Genomic DNA, 19854 nt, shown 5'->3' with positions numbered 1-19854 from the left:
CGACACTATTCCCGGATGGAGTAACGTGGGCATGTGTTCTCGGCCGTGGTGTAGCTGTTTTGTAATATGCCATGTTACTTCTTTTTCTACTACTGTGTACATGCAATAACTGGCACCGTCGGATACATATCTTATGGTTATTGGGGCGTTCGACAGGAATAGCCTTGTGGCGAGCTATAGACTAGTCTTTTTTTCACATGCCTTACATTGGCACATATCATCTCTCTCCCTCTTTCCCACGCACACACCTAGTCTCTCGGGACTTCTCGCCCGCACCATCTCTAGCACCCTAGGTTGATGCCACCCACATACACTTGTACTCTGAGTTTAGTATGCTATACACGAAGAGAAGAGGTGCACGCACGCACTTGTCCTCTCTCACACACGCATCTGTAGCTACGAATTGTAGTGTTCTCAACCATCCGGGCTCTACCATAGGTTCCCGTTGCTCCTTGGCCTTGAGATTAAGAAGTTTAAAATGCGGAGGCTAAGATGGAGGTGCGAGGTTTTGGTTAATGTGCGGGCCGCGCACGGCACCAACACGACATGAGCTTCGTCTGCCTGGTGCGCAGTCGGCTGAGTACTACTAGTAGTAGTACTACTACTTTGATGTGTGGCGTCAACTCGCACAAGGATGCAACACTTCTTGAACAAACAAGCATATAAGATGCTTATACTTCTTAGCCAAAGGATCTTTATATCCAATAGAAAAATATCCGTTCGACTATTGGAAATTACTTTAACTGTTGATCTGATGTCGAAGTAATTGTTGCGTCGCCACCAAAAACCACCATCTCTTAAGATAAAGTAGACCGAGCTAACCCCTATATTAGCATATTACTAAGATAAACAGAAGGCACTGTAGAATCATTTAGGAGGTGAGCTTGTCAATCTGAATGTGGAGGGACAAAATCCTCGACAACCCAGCCCCGGCCAGCAGTTTGGGCGGAAGGGTGAAGAAGGTCAGCTCCTGCATGGCGACGTCGCCGGGATCCTTGCTGCTTGTCACCTCGATTTCCACCTTGACGGTGGCGGTCCTGCCTTTGGGCTCCTCCGGCAGGCCGATCGCCCACAACTTCACTGTGTAGTGCGGTAGTGGGGACGCCCCCGCTTTGATGTAGACGACCGACACGGTGATAGGCGCACCGATGTCGGGCATGCCGCCGACCAAGAAAAATGCGCGGCCGTCCTCCTCCGCGAACAGCAAGAGTCGTGGCTCCGACACTGGCACTTGCAGCTAGAGCACCTTGCCGTACTGGATCCTATGCACGGGCATGGTATGCATGGTGCTGATCGGTGGGAGAGCGCTGGCGGCGGGCCTTCGTAGCCGCAGACGGGCATGGGGTATTTGCAGGGCACGAGCGAACACACGCTCTGGTGAACGGCGTGTTGGGGAACGTTGCATAAAATAAAAAATTTCCTACGTTCACCAAGATCAATCTATGAGTTCATCTAGCAACGAGAGAGGGGAGTGCATCTACATACGATTGTAGATCGTGAGCGGAAGCGTTCAAGAGAACGGGGTTGAGGGAGTCGTACTCGTCGTGATCCAAATCACCGGAGATCCTAGCGCCGAACGGATGACACCTCCACGTTCAACACACGTACGGTCAGCGTGACGTCTCCTCCTTCCTGATCCAGCAAGGGGAAAGGAGAGGTTGATGAAGATCCAGCAGCACGACGACGTGGTGGTGGATGCGTCAGGGTTCCGGCAGGGCTTCGCCAAGCGTTTGCGGGAGGAGGAGGTGCAACAAGGGGGGAGGGAGGCTCCAGGTGTCAGGGTGCGGCTGCCCTCCCACCCCCACTCTTTATATAGGGACCCCGAGGGGGGTGCCGGCCCTAGGAGATGGTATCTCCTAGGGGGGGCGGCGGCCAAGGGGGGAGACTTGCCCCCCAAGGCAAGTGGAGGCGCCCCCTCCCCTAGGGTTCCCAACCCTAGGCGCAGAGGGGGGCCCAGGGGGGGGGGGGCGCACCAGCCCACCAGGGGCTGGTTCCCCTCCCACTTCAGCCCATGGGGCCCTCCGAGATAGGTGGCCCCACCCGGTGGACCCCCGGGACCCTTCCGGTGGTCCCGATACAATACCGGTAACCCCCGAAACTTTCCCGATGGCCGAAACTCGACTTCCCATATATAATTCTTTACCTCCGGACCATTCCAGAACTCCTCGTGGCGTCCGGGATCTCATCCGGGACTCCGAACAACTTTCGGTTTGCTGCATACTAATATCTTTACAACCCTAGCATCACCGAACCTTAAGTGTGTAGACCCTACGGGTTCGGGAGACATGTAGACATGACCGAGACAACTCTCCGGCCAATAACCAACAGCGGGATCTGGATACCCATGTTGGCTCCCACATGTTCCATGATGATCTCATCAGATGAACCACGATGTTGAGGATTCAAGCAACCCCGTATACAATTCCCTTTGTCAATCGGTACATTACTTGCCCGAGATTCGATCGTCGGTATCCCAATACCTCGTTCAATCTCGTTACCAGCAAGTCACTTTACTCGTACCGTAATGCATGATCCCGTGACCAGACACTTGGTCACTTTGAGCTCATTATGATGATGCATTACCGAGTGGGCCCAGAGATACCTCTCCCTCATACGGAGTGACAAATCCCAGTCTCGAACCGTGTCAACCCAACAGACACTTTCGGAGATACCCGTAGCATACCTTTATAGTCACCCAGTTACGTTGTGACGTTTGGTACACCCAAAGCACTCCTACGGTATCCGAGAGTTACATGATCTCATGGTCTAAGGAAAAGATACTTGACATTGAAAAAGCGCTAGCAAAACGAACTACATGATCTTGTGCTATGCTTAGGATTGGGTCTTGTCCATCACATCATTCTCCTAATGATGTGATCCCGTTATCAATGACATCCAATGTCCATAGTCAGGAAACCATGACTATCTGTTGATCAACGAGCTAGTCAACTAGAGGCTCACTAGGGACATGTTGTGGTCTATGTATTCACACGTGTATTACGATTTTCGAATAATACAATTATAGCATGAATAAAAGACAATTATCATGAACAAGGAAATATAATAATAATCCTTTTATTATTGCCTCTAGGGCATATTTCCAACAGTATCCCACTTGCACTAGAGTCAATAATCTAGTTACATTGTGATGAATCGAACACCCATAGAGTTCTGGTGTTGATCATGTTTTGCTCGCGGAAGATGTTTAGTCAACGGATCTGCGACATTCAGATCCGTATGTACTTTGCAAATATCTATGTCTCCATCTTGAACATTTTCACGGATGGAGTTGAAGCGACGCTTGATGTGCCTGGTCTTCTTGTGAAACCTGGGCTCCTTGGCAAGGGCAATAGCTCCAGTGTTGTCATAGAAGAGAGTGATCGGCCCCGACGCATTGGGTATGACTCCTAGGTTGGTGATGAACTCCTTCATCCATATTGCTTCATGCGCTGCCTCCGAGGCTGCCATGTACTCCGCTTCACATGTAGATCCCGCCACGACGCTCTACTTGCAAATGCACCAGCTTACTGCTCCATGATTCTACATATACATGTATCCGGTTTGTGACTTAGAGTCATCCAGATCTGTGTCGAAGCTAGCATCGATGTAACCCTTTACGATGAGCTCTTCGTCACCTCCATAGACGAGAAACATGTCCTTTGTCCTTTTCAGGTACTTCAGGATATTCGTGACCGCTGTCCAATGTTCCTTGCCGGGATTACTTTGGTACCTTCCTACCAAACTTACGGCAAGGTTTACATCTGGTCTGGTACAGAACATGGCATACATAATAGATCCTATGGCTGAGGCATAGGGGATGACACTCATCTCTTCTTTATCTTCTGCCGTGGTCGGGCATTGAGCTGAGCTCAATCTCACACCTTGCAACACAGGCAAGAACCCTTTCTTGGACTGATCCACATTGAACTTCTTCAATATCTTATCAAGGTATGTGCTTTGTGAAAGACCTATGAGGCATATCGATCTATCCCTATAGATCTTGATGCCTAATATGTAAGCAGCTTCTCCAAGGTCCTTCATTGAAAAACACTTATTCAAGTAGGCCTTAATGTTGTCCAAAAGTTCTATCATTTCCCATCAAAAGTATGTCATCTACATATAATATGAGAAATGCTACAGAGCTCCCACTCACTTTCTTGTAAACGTAGTCTTCTCCATAAGTCTGCATAAATCCAAACGCTTTGATCATCTCATCAAAGCGAATGTTCCAACTCCGAGATGCTTGCACCAGCCCATAAATGGATCGCTGGAGCTTGCATACCTTGTTAGCATTCTTAGGATCGACAAAACCCTCCGACTGCATCATATACAGTTCTTCCTTAAGATAGCCGTTAAGGAATGCCGTTTTGACGTCCATCTGCCATATCTCATAATCATAGTATGCGGCAATTGCTAACATGATTCGGACGGACTTCAACTTCGCTACGGGAGAGAAAGTCTCATCGTAGTCAACCCCTTGAACTTGCCGATAACCCTTAGCGACAAGTCGAGCTTTATAGATGGTAATAGTACCATCCGCGTCCATCTTCTTCTTGAAGATCCATTTGTTTTCTATCGCTCGCCGATCATCGGGCAAGTCTGTCAAAGTCCATACTTTGTTTTCATACATGGATTCTATCTCGGATTGCATGGCTTCAAGCCATTTGTTGGAATCTGGGCCCACCGTCGCTTCTTCATAGTTCGAAGGTTCACCGTTGTCTAACAACATGATTTCCAGGACAGGGTTGCCATACCACTCTAGTGTGGAACGTGTCCTTGTGGACCTACGAAGTTTAGTAGCAACTTGATCCGAAGTAGCTTGATCATCATCATTAATTTCCTCTCCAGTCGGTGTAGGCACCACATGAACATTTTCCTGAGCTGCACTACTTTCCAGTTCAAGAGGTAGTACTTCATCGAGTTCTACTTTCCTCCCACTTACTCCTTTCGAGAGAAACTCTTTTTCCAGAAAGGATCCGTTCTTGGCAACAAAGATCTTGCCTTTGGATCTAAGGTAGAAGGTATACCCAATGGTTTCCTTAGGGTATCCTATGAAGACGCATTTTTCCGACTTGGGTTCGAGCTCTTTAGGTTGAAGTTTCTTGACATAAGCATCGCATCCCCAAACTTTTAGAAACGACAGCTTAGGTTTCTTCCCAAACCATAATTCATACGGTGTCATCTCAACGGATTTAGACGGAGCCCTATTTAAAGTGAATGTAGCTATCTCTAGAGCGTATCCCCAAAATGATAGCGGTGAATCGGTAAGAGACATCATAGATTGCACCATATCCAATAGAGTGCGATTACGACGTTTGGACACACCGTTACGCTGAGGTGTTCCAGGCGGCGTGAGTTGTGAAACGATTCCACATTTCCTTAAGTGTGTACCAAATTTGTGACTTAAATATTCTCCTCCATGATCTGATTGTAAGAATTTTATCTTTCGGTCATGTTGATTCTCTACCTCATTCTGAAATTCCTTGAACTTTTCAAAGGTCTCAGACTTGTGTTTCATCAAGTAGACATACCCATATCTACTTAAGTCATCACTGAGAGTGAGAACATAACGATATCCTCCGCGAGCCTCGCTCATTGGACCACACACATCAGTATGTATGATTTCAAATAAGTTGGTTGCTCGCTCCATTGTTCCGGAGAACAGAGTCTTGGTCATTTTGCCCATGAGGCATGGTTCGCATGTGTCAAATGATTCATAATCGAGAGACTCTAAAAGTCCATCAGCATGGAGCTTCTTCATGCGCTTGATACCAATGTGACCAAGGCGGCAGTGCCACAAGTATGTGGGACTATCATTATCAACTTCACATCTTTTGGTATTCACACTATGAATATGTGTAACATTACGTTCGAGATTCATTAAGAATAAACCATTGACCATCGGGGCATGACCATAAAACATATCTCTCATATAAATAGAACAACCATTATTCTCAGATTTAAATGAGTAGCCATCTCGTATTAAATGAGATCCAGATACAATGTTCATGCTCAAACTTGGCACTAAATAACAATTATTGAGGTTTAAAACTAATCCCGTGGGTAAATGTAGAGGTAGCGTGCCGACGGCGATCACATCGACCTTGAAACCATTCCCGACGCGCATCCTCACCTCGTCCTTCGCCAGTCTCCGCTTATTCCGCAGCTCCCGCTGTGAGTTACAAATATGAGCAACGGCACCGGTATCAAATACCCAGGAGTTACTACGAGTACTGGTAAGGTACACATCAATTACATGTATATCACATATACCTTTAGTGTTGCCGGCCTTCTTGTCCGCTAAGTATTTGGGGCAGTTCCGCTTCCAGTGACCCTTCCCTTTGCAATAAAAGCACTCAGTCTCAGGCTTGCGTCCATTCTTTGACTTCTTCCCGGCAACTGGCTTACCGGGCACGGCAACATCCTTGCCGTCCTTCTTGAAGTTCTTCTTACCCTTGCCTTTCTTGAACTTGGTGGTTTTATTGACCATCAACACTTGATGCTCTTTCTTGATTTCTACCTCTGCCGACTTCAGCATTGAAAATACTTCAGGAGTACTTTTCACCATCCCCTGCATATTGTAGTTCATCACAAAGCTCTTGTAGCTCGGTGGGAGTGACTGAAGGATTCTGTCAATGACCGTCTCGTCTGGGAGGTTAATGTCCAACTGGGACAGGCGGTTGTGCAACCCAGACATTTTGAGTATGTGCTCACTGACAGAACTATTTTCCTCCATCTTACAACTATAGAACTTGTCGGAGACTTCATATCTCTCGACCCGGGCATGAGCTTGGAAAACCATTTTCAGCTCCTCGAACATCTCATATGCTCCATGTTGCTCAAAACGCTTTTGGAGCCCCGGTTCTAAGCTGTAAAGCATGCCGAACTGAACGAGGGAGTAATCATCAACACATGACTGCCAAGCGTTCATAATGTCTTGGTTCTCTGGGATGGGTGCTTCACCTAGCGGTCCTTCTAGGACATATGCTTTCTTGGCAGCTATGAGGATGATCCTCAGGTTCCGGACCCAGTATGTATAGTTGCTGCCATCATCTTTCAGCTTGGTTTTCTCTAGGAACGCGTTGAAGTCCATGTTGACATGAGCGTTGGCCATTTGATCTACAAGACATTTTTGCAAAGATTTTAGACTAAGTTCATGATAACTAAGTTCATCTAATCAAATTATTTAATGAACTCCCACTCAGATTTGACATCCCTCTAGTCATCTAAGTGTTACATGAACCGAGTCGACTAGGCCGTGTACGATCATCACGTGAGACGGACTAGTCATCATCGGTGAACATCTCCATGTTGATCATGTCTTCCATACGACTCATGTTCGACCTTTCGGTCTCTATGTTCCGAGGCCATGTCTGTACATGCTAGGCTCGTCAAGTTAACCTAAGTGTTTTTGCATGTGTAAAACTGTCTTACACCCGTTGAATGTGAACGTAGGAATCTATCACACCCGATCATCACGTGGTGCTTCGAAACGATGAACTTTAGCAACGACGCACAGTTAGGGGGAACACTTTCTTGAAATTATTATAAGGGATCATCTTATTTACTACCGTCGTTCTAAGTAAACAAGATGCATAAACATAATAAACATCACATGCAATTATATAGTAGTGACATGATATGGCCAATATCATATAGCTCCTTTGATCTCCATCTTCGGGGCTCCATGATCATCTTCGTCACCGGCATGACACCATGATCTCCATCATCATGATCTCCATCATCGTGTCTCCATGAAGTTGCTCACCAACTATTACTTATACTACTATGGCTAACGGTTTAGCAATAAAGTAAAGTAATTACATGGTGTTAAATCATTGACACGCAGGCCATACAATAATTAAGACAACTCCTATGGCTCCTGCCGGTTGTCATACTCATCGACATGCAAGTCGTGATTCCTATTACAAGAACATGATCTCATACATCACACTATATCATTCATCATTCATCACAACTTTTGGCCATATCACATCACAAAGCAATTGCTGCAAAAACAAGTTAGACGTCCTCTAATTGTTGTTGCATCTTTTACGTGACTGCAATAGGGTTCTAGCAAGAACGTTTTCTTACCTACGAATAACCACAACGTGATTTATCAACTTCTATTTACCCTTCATAAGGACCATTTTCATCGAATCCGCTCCAACTAAAGTGGGAGAGACAGACACCCGCTAGCCACCTTATGCAACTAGTGCATGTCAGTCGGTGGAACTTGTCTCACGTAAGCGTACTTGTAAGGTCGGTCCGGGCCGCTTCATCCCACAATACCGCTGAAGCAAAATAAGACTAGTAGTGGCAAGAAAGTTGACAACATCTACGCCCACAACAGATTTGGGTTCTACTCGAGCAATAGAGAACTACACATAGACCTAGCTCATGATGCCACTGTTGGGGAACGTTGCATAAAATAAAAAAAATTCCTACGTTCACCAAGATCAACCTATGACTTCATCTAGCAACGAGAGAGGGGAGTGCATCTACACCCTTGTAGATCGCGAGCGGAAGCGTTCAAGAGAACGGGGTTGAGGGAGTCATACTCGTCGTGATCCAAATCACCGGAGATCCTAGCGCCGAACGGACGGCACCTCCGCGTTCAACATACGTACGGTCAGCGTGACGTCTCCTCCTTCTTGAACCAGAAACGGGAAAGGAGATGTTGATGAAGATCCAGCAGCACGACAGCGTGGTGGTGGATGCAGCAGGGTTCCGGCAGGGCTTCGCCAAGCGTTTGCGGGAGGAGGAGGTGTAGCAAGGGGGGAGGAAGGCGCCAGGTGTCAGGGTGCGGCTGCCCTCCCCCTCTTTATATAGGGACCCCAGGGGGGCGCCGGCCCTAGGAGATGGGATCTCCTAGGGGGGCGCCGGCCAAGGGGGGAGACTTGCCCCCCAAGGCAAGTGGAGGCGCCCCCTCCCCTAGGGTTCCCAACCCTAGGCGCAGAGCGGGGCCCGGGGGGGGGGGGGGGCGCACCAGCCCACCAGGGGCTGGTTCCCCTCCCACTTCAGCCCATGGGGCCCTCCGAGATAGGTGGCCCCACCCGGTGGACCCCCGGGACCCTTCTGGTGGTCCCGGTACAATACCGGTAACCCCCGAAACTTTCCCGATGGCCGAAACTCGACTTCCCATATATAATTCTTTACCTCCGGACCATTCCAGAACTCCTCGTGGCGTCCGAGAACTCATCCGGGACTCTGAACAACTTTCGGTTTGCTGCATACTAATATCTTTACAACCCTAGCGTCACCGAACCTTAAGTGTGTAGACCCTACGGGTTCGGGAGACATGTAGACATGACCGAGACAACTCTCCGGCCAATAACCAACAGCGGGATCTGGATACCCATGTTGGCTCCCACATGTTCCATGATGATCTCATCGAATGAACCACGATGTTGAGGATTCAAGCAATCCCGTATACAATTCCCTTTGTTAATCGGTACATTACTTGCCCGAGATTCGATCATCGGTATCCCAATACCTCGTTCAATCTCGTTACCGGCAAGTCACTTTACTCGTACCATAATGCATGATCCCATGACCAGACAGTTGGTCACTTTGAGATCATTATGATGATGCATTGCCGAGTGGGCCCAGAGATACCTCTCCGTCATACGGAGTGACAAATCCCAGTCTCGATCCGTGTCAACCCAACAGACACTTTCGGAGATACCCGTAGCATACCTTTATAGTCACCCAGTTACGTTGTGACGTTTGGTACACCCAAAGCACTCCTACGGTATTCGAGAGTTACACGATCTCATGGTCTAAGGAAAAGATACTTGACATTGGAAAAGCTCTAGCAAAACGAACTACACGATCTTGTGCTATGCTTAGGATTGGGTCTTGTCCATCACATCATTCTGCTAATGATGTGATCCCGTTATCAATGACATCCAATGTCCATAGTCAGGAAACCATGACTATCTATTGATCAATGAGCTAGTCAACTAGAGGCTCACTAGGGACATGTTGTGGTCTATGTATTCACACGTGTATTACGATTTCCGGATAATACAATTATAGCATGAATAAAAGACAATTATCATGAACAAGAAAATATAATAATAATCCTTTTATTATTGCCTCTAGGGCATATTTCCAACACGGCGAGCTTGTGGTAAGTGACGTAGAGCCCACAGCCTTTGTGCGGGTGCTCCCCCCTCACCAAGGAGAGGAAGGCGTCCATCACCGTGTTCCGCATGTCGAAGCCGCCGCCATGCTCACACTTCTGGCACTGCTGCTGGTTCCCAGGGCGCTCGCCGCGGTAGTCCGCGCAGGCCAGGTGCCCTCCCTTGCACTGCACAAATCAACTTAACATCACATCAATCAAGAAAGCTGCACCTTGCTAAATCAGCCGAATGGACGAGGTGTATTCAAACCTCATACACTGGAGGCTTCAAGAGGCACAAGGGGCAGTGGAGCAAGGTGAGGTCCATAGATACCATAGAGAGCTCCATTGTCCGGTCCTATTCGGTCGGCATGATCTCGCCCTCCTCGTGCACAACTATCTCTCGCTTTAGGGCCGAGGCATTACAAAGTTTTACCATCACATATTCATACTACTTCAAGGTGCATTAAATCAACACATGCAAGTATCAAAAGGAAAGTCACGACATGCATGCACTCGTTGTAATTAATACATCGATAAACGCAAATTATTGAAATATATTGAGTGCACTGCTTTGATGTGTCGCGTCAACTCGTACAACAAGGATAAGTTTGATTACAATTCCCTCTCCCTCGCCCATGAGCGTGGTGGCTTGCAAGCCTAGGAGAAGCTTTCGCTACACGCTCTCCCAGCTGCACGCGGTGGACATGCTATAGTTCATTTGGTGTCAGATGGCCACAAGCATACTAGTAGTACTCCACTGCAGTAGTACCATCATTGTTTGACTTCCCGAAGAGGCGAAGAGCCAAGCGCAACCCGGATGCTCGTGTGGCAGTTTCATGTGTAGGGGAGGTAGTATAGTGACATAGTCTAGGATAGCGTGTACAGTGCCTCTAAGCTTAAAATCGTTGGAGTCGGCTCCATGCTATGAGGCCGTCTCGAAGCATTTTTTATTAAAATAATCTTCTGGCCCTACCTGTCATCCTGGTGATTGTAGTTTGCATGCTCATCTGGTTAAGACAGGAATATATACTTTAATCTGTGATGGGTAAATGTTAGAGGTTGCAACAAATATATTGTACAATTTGGGTCTTTTAGCCATGTTTATAGGCAAGCATGTGGGGCCAGTGCTATGATGTGTCGCATCAACTCGTACAACAAGGAGAAGCATGATTTTACTACTACACGCCCTCTCCCTCGCCCATGCGCGCGGTAGCTCGCAGACGAGGACATGCTTTTGCTTACTACAACAAGCTATCCCTCCCACATGCGGTGGACAGACATGCAGCAGTTGATTCGATACTGTAGAAGTAGTAACATCATTGTTCGTCCTCTCGAAGAAGCGAAGAGCCAAGCGCAACCTGAACGTGGCAGTTGCGAACGCTCGCGTGGTAATCTTTGTGTAGGGGTGGGGCGTGGTGAGGAGCCTTGGAGCACGCATATAGCCAGGCTCTTGCATGAGACAAAATTGCCATGTAAGCAGGCTATAAGCCCACTATTGTACTTGCTCTTAATAGTATAGCCCTGTAAACCGGAAATGAGGGACTACTCCCTCCGTTCCTAAATACTCCCTCTGTTTTTATTTAGTCCGCGTATTAGATTTGGTAAAAGTCAAGCTTTATAAACTTTGACCAAGTTTATAAAAAAATATTAACATCAGCAATAACAAACCAATACAATTAGATTTATTATTGAATGTACTTTCACATCATATATACTCTATTTGTTATGATTAATGTTTATATTTTTTTATAAACTTGGTCAAACATTATGAAAATTTGACTTCAGTCAACTCTAATATGCAGAGTAAATAAAAACAGAGGGAGTATTTGCCTTTCTAGAGATTTCAACAAGTGACTACACCCTAAATGAGTACATACGGAGCAAAATGAGTGAATCTACACCGTAAATAAATACACAGTTCTCTCGTTTTCCTCTCTGCCTTTGTCGCGTTGCACAATATTGAGTATACTACTACTTACTAGTCTCGTTTGAGATGCATTTATGTTGATACAACTTGAATGCCAACAAGGCAGAGGGTAGCGGTTCCTGAAATGTTGAGCGGTCAATGATGCCTCCGCATTGGATTAGCATGCGGAGGTAGGAGTAAGTAATTGGAGAAGCTGAATGGAGCCAGCACGATGTGAATGCAATGCAGTTTGGACTCTCATAAAGGCGCCCCACCACTCAAATCCATCTACTCCTAGTCTCTACGCAACACTGCCCACTCCAATCCAAGACCAAGACCAAGTGACCAGAAGCCACATGCACCCATGGCGTCGATGGACGCGAGCGACAGTCGGCTGTGCCGGATCGACCAAAGACACCGGCCTACGGCCCCACACCATGCAACGTTTCCAGACGGGTGTTGGCGACCACCGGCGTTATAGCCCTCATCGACGGCGGCTTCGCCTCTCGCATGTGCCAGATGATGGTCGACTCCATCCGCAAGTTCACCGCCGTCAAGAAGAGCGCGGACGACCTTGTCATACTGGTCCAGCCCGCACGCCCAAGCTCCTCGTTGCAATTTCCAAAGGTGGAAGTGATACGTATGGAGTGTCGAACCCATAAGGAGCTGAAGGGAAGATCAATATTCTCTCAAGTCCTATCTGCCACTGATATGACTCTATGTACACCGGACGTTTGCTTCCAACTTGAAACGAGAAATAAAACTATGTGGGTATGAAGAGGATAACTTTGCATGATATCGGAGAGCTAAAATATAAAAGTAGGTGTTGTTATCATAAAGTTAGAATATATTACTTAAGTATTATAAATAGCTAGTGTGGAATAATGATGGGTCGGTGTGCGAAATTGTCCTAAGCAATTGTTAACAAGATCGGTAATCATTATTGCAATTTCATATGAGGGAGAGGCATAAGCTAACATACTTTCTCTTCTTGGATCATATGCACTTATGATTGGAACTCTAGCAAGCATCCACAACTACTAAAGATCATTAAGGTAAAACCCAACCATAGCATTAACATATCAAGTCCCCTTTATCCCATATGCAACAACCCCCTTACTCGGGTTTATGCTTCTATCACTCAAGCAACCCACTATAAGCAAATCATGAACATATTGCAACACCCTATAGCGGAAATCCCTCACGCTTGCGCAACACGGAGGGCACAATAGGACAACAACAAAATAAAACATACAACTCATACCAATCTATTTCATCAATCAACCCAAGGATAAAGAATATCTGCTCAAAACATCATAGGATGGCAACACATCATTGGATCATAATATGTGGCATAAAGCACCATGTTCAAGTAGGGATTACAGCAGGGTGCGGGAGAGTGGACCACGTAAAAGAGACAAGGATGGTTATGATGATGGTGATGTTGATGAAGACGATCACCGCGGTGATGATTCCCCTCCCGATGGCACTCCGGCGCCACCGAGAGAGAGGAGGAGAGATTCTCCCCCTTGTGCTTCCTCCTTCATGGCCCCCCTGGATGGGGAGAGGTTCTCCCTCTGGTCCTTGGCCTTCATGGCGATGATGGCCCCTCTGAGATCCTCCCCCATGGCCTCCGGTGATGATGCCCCCCTCCGGCAGGGTGCCGGAGAGGGCCTATATTGATTTCTCGTGGCTACATGGCTTCCGGCGGTGGAACTTCTAATCTCTCTTCTATTCTAGGGTTTTTAGGATTTATAGGAAGGGTTGGCATCAGTTTCATGTCGAGGGGGCCCACGGGGAGTCCATTAGGTAGGAGCACCCTCTCGGGGGGTAGGGCGCGCCCCCACCCTTGTGGTGGCCTCGGGACTCCCCTCCGGTAGCTTTTCGTTCCAGTATTTTTTATATTTTCTAAAAATGTTCTCCGTTGATTTTCAGCGCATTCTGAGAACTTTTATTTCTGCACAAAAACAACACCACTATAGTTCTGCTGAAAACAACGTCAGTACGGGTTAGTTCTAATCAAATCATACCAAAATCATGTAAAAATATTATAAACATGGCATGAATACTTCATAAATTATAGATACATTGGAGACATATTAGCATCCCCAAGCTTAATTCCTGCTCGTCCTCGAGTAGGTAAATGATAAAAGAAATAATTTATGAAGTGTGAATGCTAGCAAGTGCACAAGTTTGATCAATGGTAATTTCAATCACCTTTACTAGCATCATTATATATCATAGCAGTAGCTCAACTCATAGAACTTCTCATGATCAAGTAACAAGATATTCACATGATAAAGTATAGATCATAAACTTTCTTGAAAACTAACAAACCATGCTCTTAGTCATCAAACAATTGCAATTCATCTTATTTTCAGGAAGGGTCTATGTAGAGCTTTGATTTAGCAAACTCCATATACTCAAGTATCATTTAATCATTCACAATTTCTAACACTCACATGATATTTATGGGTTCAAAGTTTTAACCGGACACAGAGAAATATAGGGGCTTATAGTTTCGCCTCCCAACCTTTACCTCAAGGGTAATGTCAACAATAATACTTTATGAAAACCTACATCCAAGTGGATATAAGTGAAGCACGAGAGTAAATGAAAAACTACTCCAAAAAGATATAAGTGAAGAATATTGAGTAGTCAAATAATTAACTAGCCATGGGAGGACTCTCTCATTCAAGATTTCAGATCCATTGATTTTATTCAAACATAAGTAAAATGAAAATACGCTCCAAGCGAAACACATGTCATGTGACGAATAAAAATATAGCTCCGAGTAAGGTATACCGATGGTTTTGAAGACGAAAGAGGGGATGCCTTCCGGGGCATCCCCAAGCTTAGGAGCTTGAGTCTTACTTGAATATTACCTTTGGGTGCATTGGGAATCCCCAAGCTTAGGGTATTTCTACTCCTTATTCTCCTCATATCGATATCTCACCCAAAACTTGAAAACTTCAATCACACAAAACTTAACGGAACTTCGTGAGATGGGTTAGAATGATAAAGAGTAAATCATTCCCTTTGGACTGTCAAAGACAAGATTCATAATTTTTCTCACACAATGCCTACTGTACCATATCATTTCTACAATTTATATTGAGCAATATAAGCCATAGAAACTAGAAAACAAGCAAACTATGCATTGAAACCAGGATCTGCCAGAAAGAGAACAGTCTGTCATGATCCGAACAGCAACCATACTTCTGCTACTCCAAAACTCCAGACAAATTAGGAAAACCTGAGAAATTTGTATAACAATCCAAAGGAAAGAGAATCAGATCAAAATCACGTTTCTGTGAATTATCAAAACTAATTTACTGGGCACAAAATTTTCTGATTTTCAGCAGGATCAACACAACTATCACCGTAAGCTATCCTAAAGGTTTAACTTGGCACTTTATTGAAACAAAAGTTATAAAAAATGATTACTACAGTATCTTAATCATGTTAACACACAAAAACAGTAAGGATAATACTGGGTTTTCTCCCAACAAGCACTTTTCTTTAATGCCTTTTAGCTAGGCATGATGATTTAAATGATGCTCATAAGAAAGATAAGAATGAAAACACAACAAGAGCATCATGAAGCATATGACTAGCACATTCAAGTATAATGCACTTCCTATGACTAGGGATTTTGTGAGCAAACAACTTATGGGAACAATAATCAACTAGCTTAGGAAGGCAAAACAAGTATAATTTCAAAACTTTAAGCACATAGAGAGGAAACTTAATATTATTGCAACTCCTAAAAGCATATATTCCTCCCTCATAATAATTTTCAGTAGCATCATGAATGAATTTAACAATACAACCATAACATAAAGCATTCTTTTCATGATCTACAAGCATAGAGTTACTACTCTCCACATAAGCAAAATTCTTCTCAGTCGGAATAGTGGGAGCAAACTCAACAAAATAGCTGTCATGTGAGGCACAATCCAATTTAAAATTAAAATCATGATGACAAGTTTCATGGTTAACATATTCCCTTATAGCATACATGTCATCACAATAACAATCATAGATAGCAACTTTGTTCTCATAATCAATTGGAACCTCTTCCGAAATAGTGGAATCATTACTAACTAAAGTCAAGACCTCTCCAGATCCACTTTCATAAATATCATACTAAGATTCAACACCCTCCAAAATAGTGGGTTCATTACTTACTAAAGTTGACACTCTTCCAAACCCACTTTCGATGATAGTCTTATTCATACTCCAAAAGATATAAGTGAAGTTCATGGAGCATTCTACAATTAATATAGACTAACCAATATCCAAGCTCAAAATATATAAGTGAAGCACACGAAGCATTTCTATAAAACCATACTCAAAAGATTTAAGTGAAGCACAAAGAGCATTCTATAAGACCATACTCAACAGATATAAGTGAAGCACATGAAGCATTATATAAATCAATGAAGGGCTATCTCATAATAGCATGGTTCTTAAAGAAAAAGAAAAACACAAAGGACACAAATCATGTGAACAAAACAAAAACTGAGTTATACCGATAATTGTTGAAGAAGAAAGATGGGATACCAACCGGGGCATCCCCAAGCTTAGATGCTTGAGTATCCTTGAAATATTTACTTGGGGTGCCTTGGCAATCCCCAAGCTTGAACTCTTGCCTCTCTTCATTCTTCTCACATCGGTAACTCCTCGTTCTTCGAACACTTCATCCACACAAAATTTAACAAAAACTTTGTGAGATCCGTTAGTATAATAAAGCAAATCACTACCTTTAGGTACTGTTGTAAAATCATTCCAATTTCATATTATAATATATATATATATATATATATATACTATATTCCAACTTCACCATGGTTCATACCCCCTGATACTACCCATAGATTCATCAAAATAAGCGAACAACACATAGAAAACAGAATCTGTCAAAAACAGGACATTCTGTAGTAATCTGGAAATTTCGTATACTTTTGTAACTCCAAAAATTCTAAACAAAATATGAAAAATTTAAAAAATTGTATAGAAGTACTTTGCAAAAGGTTTCAGACCCGTTTGACTTTCCAGTAAAAAAATGTAAATTCACGCGCTACAGTCATAGTTTCTATTTTTCCACTGCATATAGTAAACAAGCACTCTAATCATCCTAAAACCAAAGCTTGGCACATTATTTTTATACAATGGATATATACAAGGGTATAATTATTTCCAGATAAACTTCCATGAAAACTTCTACATTGTTTCCATGAGCATGAACGCAAGTGTTCAAGGTCGACCCTCACTTCTCCAATGCATAACTTTCCAATCACTTCTCTTTTTGAAAAAAAAACTTTTAGGCATATGAGGCAAGTGAATCTTTTTGTATTGTCATTCTTTTAATTTTTTTGTATGTTTCACCCACAACTAAACAGAAACAAAAGGGAAAACAAAATCTACTTAGTGAAGAAAGTAAACAAGCCTACACGAAAATATCAACCCCACGCTATTGCTCCCCGGCAACAGCGCCAGAAAAGAGCTTGATAATCCCCAAGTGCAGGGAATCATCTTAGCAATTTCCAAAGGTGGAAGTGCTAAGTATGGAGTGTCTAACCCACAAGGAGCTAAAGGTAAGATCAATATTATCTCAAGTCCTATCTGCCACTGATACGACTCTATGTACACCGAACGTTTGCTTCCAACTAGAAACGAGAAATAAAACTATGTTGTGGGTATGAAGAGGATAACTTTGCATGATATCGGAGAGCTAAAATATAAAAGTTGGTGCTGTTATCATAAAGTTAGAATATATTACTTAAGTATTATAAATAGCTGAGTGCGGAATAATGATGGGTCGGTTTGCGGAATTGTCCTAAGCAATTGTTAACAAGATCGGTAATCATTATTGCAATTTCATATGAGGGAGAGGCATAAGCTAACATACTTTCTCTTCTTGGATCATATGCACTTATGATTGGAATTCTACCAAGCATCCGCAACTACTAAAGATCATTAAGGTAAAACCCCATAGTATTAACATATCAATTCCCCTTTATCCCATATGCAACAACCCCCTTACTCGGGTTTATGCTTCTGTCACTCAAGCAACCCACTGTAAATGAATCATGAACGTATTGCAACACCCTACAGCGGGAATCCCTCACACTTGTGCGACACGGAGGGCACAATAGGACAACACCAAAATAAAACATACAACTCATACCAATCTAGATCATCAATCAACCCAAAGACAAAGGATATCTACTCAAAACATCATAGTATGGAAACACATCATTGGATCATAATATGTAGCATAAAGGACCATGTTCAAGTACGGATTACAGCGGGGTGCAGGAGAGTGGACCACGTAAAAGAGATGATGATGCTTATGATGATGGTGATGTTGATGAAGACGATCATGCGGCGATGATTCCCCTCTCGATGGCACTCCGGCGCCACCGAGAGAGAGGAGGAGAGATTCTCCCCCTTGTGCTTCCTCCTCCATGGCCTCCCCCTGGATGGAGAGAGGTTCTCCCTCTGGTCCTTGGCCTTCATGGTGATGATGGCTGAAAGTGCTAGTATTCGACTAGAGGGGGGTGAATAGGCAATTTTTATGGAAGTCTTCAAAACATGGGTGTTCCAAAGACAAACTATAGAAATGACCCTATTGATATGCAGCGGAAGGTAGACTACACTAGACAAGCCATAGTCAAGTAAGCAATGAAGTGAAAGCACGAAGACTATAAGCAGCTAGGTAGATTGGATCAGGATGGAAGATAGTATGAAGCCAAACAGACATAAGTCTTCATACAGTGAAGTCAAACAGATAAGGCAAGTAAGCAAAGACTTCACAAAGACAAATTGTAAGTAAGGTGAGAGAGGTAGGATAGAACCAGTTGCTCGGAGAGGACAAGGGGTTTGTTGGACCAGTTCCAATTGTTGTGACAACTGTACGTCTGGTTAGGGAGGCTGAGATTCAACTCAAAAGACCGCGTCTTCACCTTATTCCCCTTGAGCTAAGAACACTTAGTCCTCGCCCAATCACTCTGGTAAGTCTTCAAGGGAGACTTACAAACCTTCACTGACTTCGTTCACTGGCAATCCCCAATGACTCTTGGGTGCTCAGAATGCGACGCCTAACCGACTGGAGGATTTATAGTCCTCAAGTGTAACAAGTCTTTAGATCATGCAGACAGAAAGACTTCAGTGATGCCTAACACTCTTTGGCTCTGGGTGTTTTGGGCTTTGTCCTTGCAAGGATTATCTCTCAAAGGGTTCGGAGGTGGGTTGCTCTCAAACGACAAAAGCCGTGCACTAACTCTGAGCAGCCACCAATTTATGGTGTATGGGGTGGGCTATTTATAGCCAGGAGGCAACCCAACCTGATTTGTCCGAAATGACCATGGGTCACTAAGGAACTGACACGTGTCCAATGGTCAGATTTCAAACACACGCGACAGCTTGACTTGGGCTACAAGTAAAGCTGACTCATCTAGCTCTGGATAAGATTTGCACTCATTGTCTTCGCTTGAAGACATATGATTTGGTTGAGCATCACGTCAGTCACTCCGACTTTGTTCACTTGGACCCCACTTAACAGTACGGTGGGTCCTATGACTCAACAAAGAAGAAAAGAAAATTACGAAACAACTATGTCTTAGCACTCCATAGTATTCACGCGATGTCTTCTCCTGTCATAGTCTTCAATGTGAATGTCTTCATAGACCACCATTGTCTTCATTGTCTTCATATATTTTTAGGGGTCATCTCTGGTAGGTAAACCGAATCAATATGGGACTACTACCTGTGTTATCCCTGCAATTCTCACAAACACATTAGTCCCCCAACC

This window comes from Triticum aestivum, chromosome 4B, assembly GCF_018294505.1.
Source record: "Triticum aestivum cultivar Chinese Spring chromosome 4B, IWGSC CS RefSeq v2.1, whole genome shotgun sequence".
In the NCBI taxonomy this organism is placed as follows: domain Eukaryota; kingdom Viridiplantae; phylum Streptophyta; class Magnoliopsida; order Poales; family Poaceae; genus Triticum; species Triticum aestivum.
Note: the sequence above shows the minus strand (reverse complement) of the source record.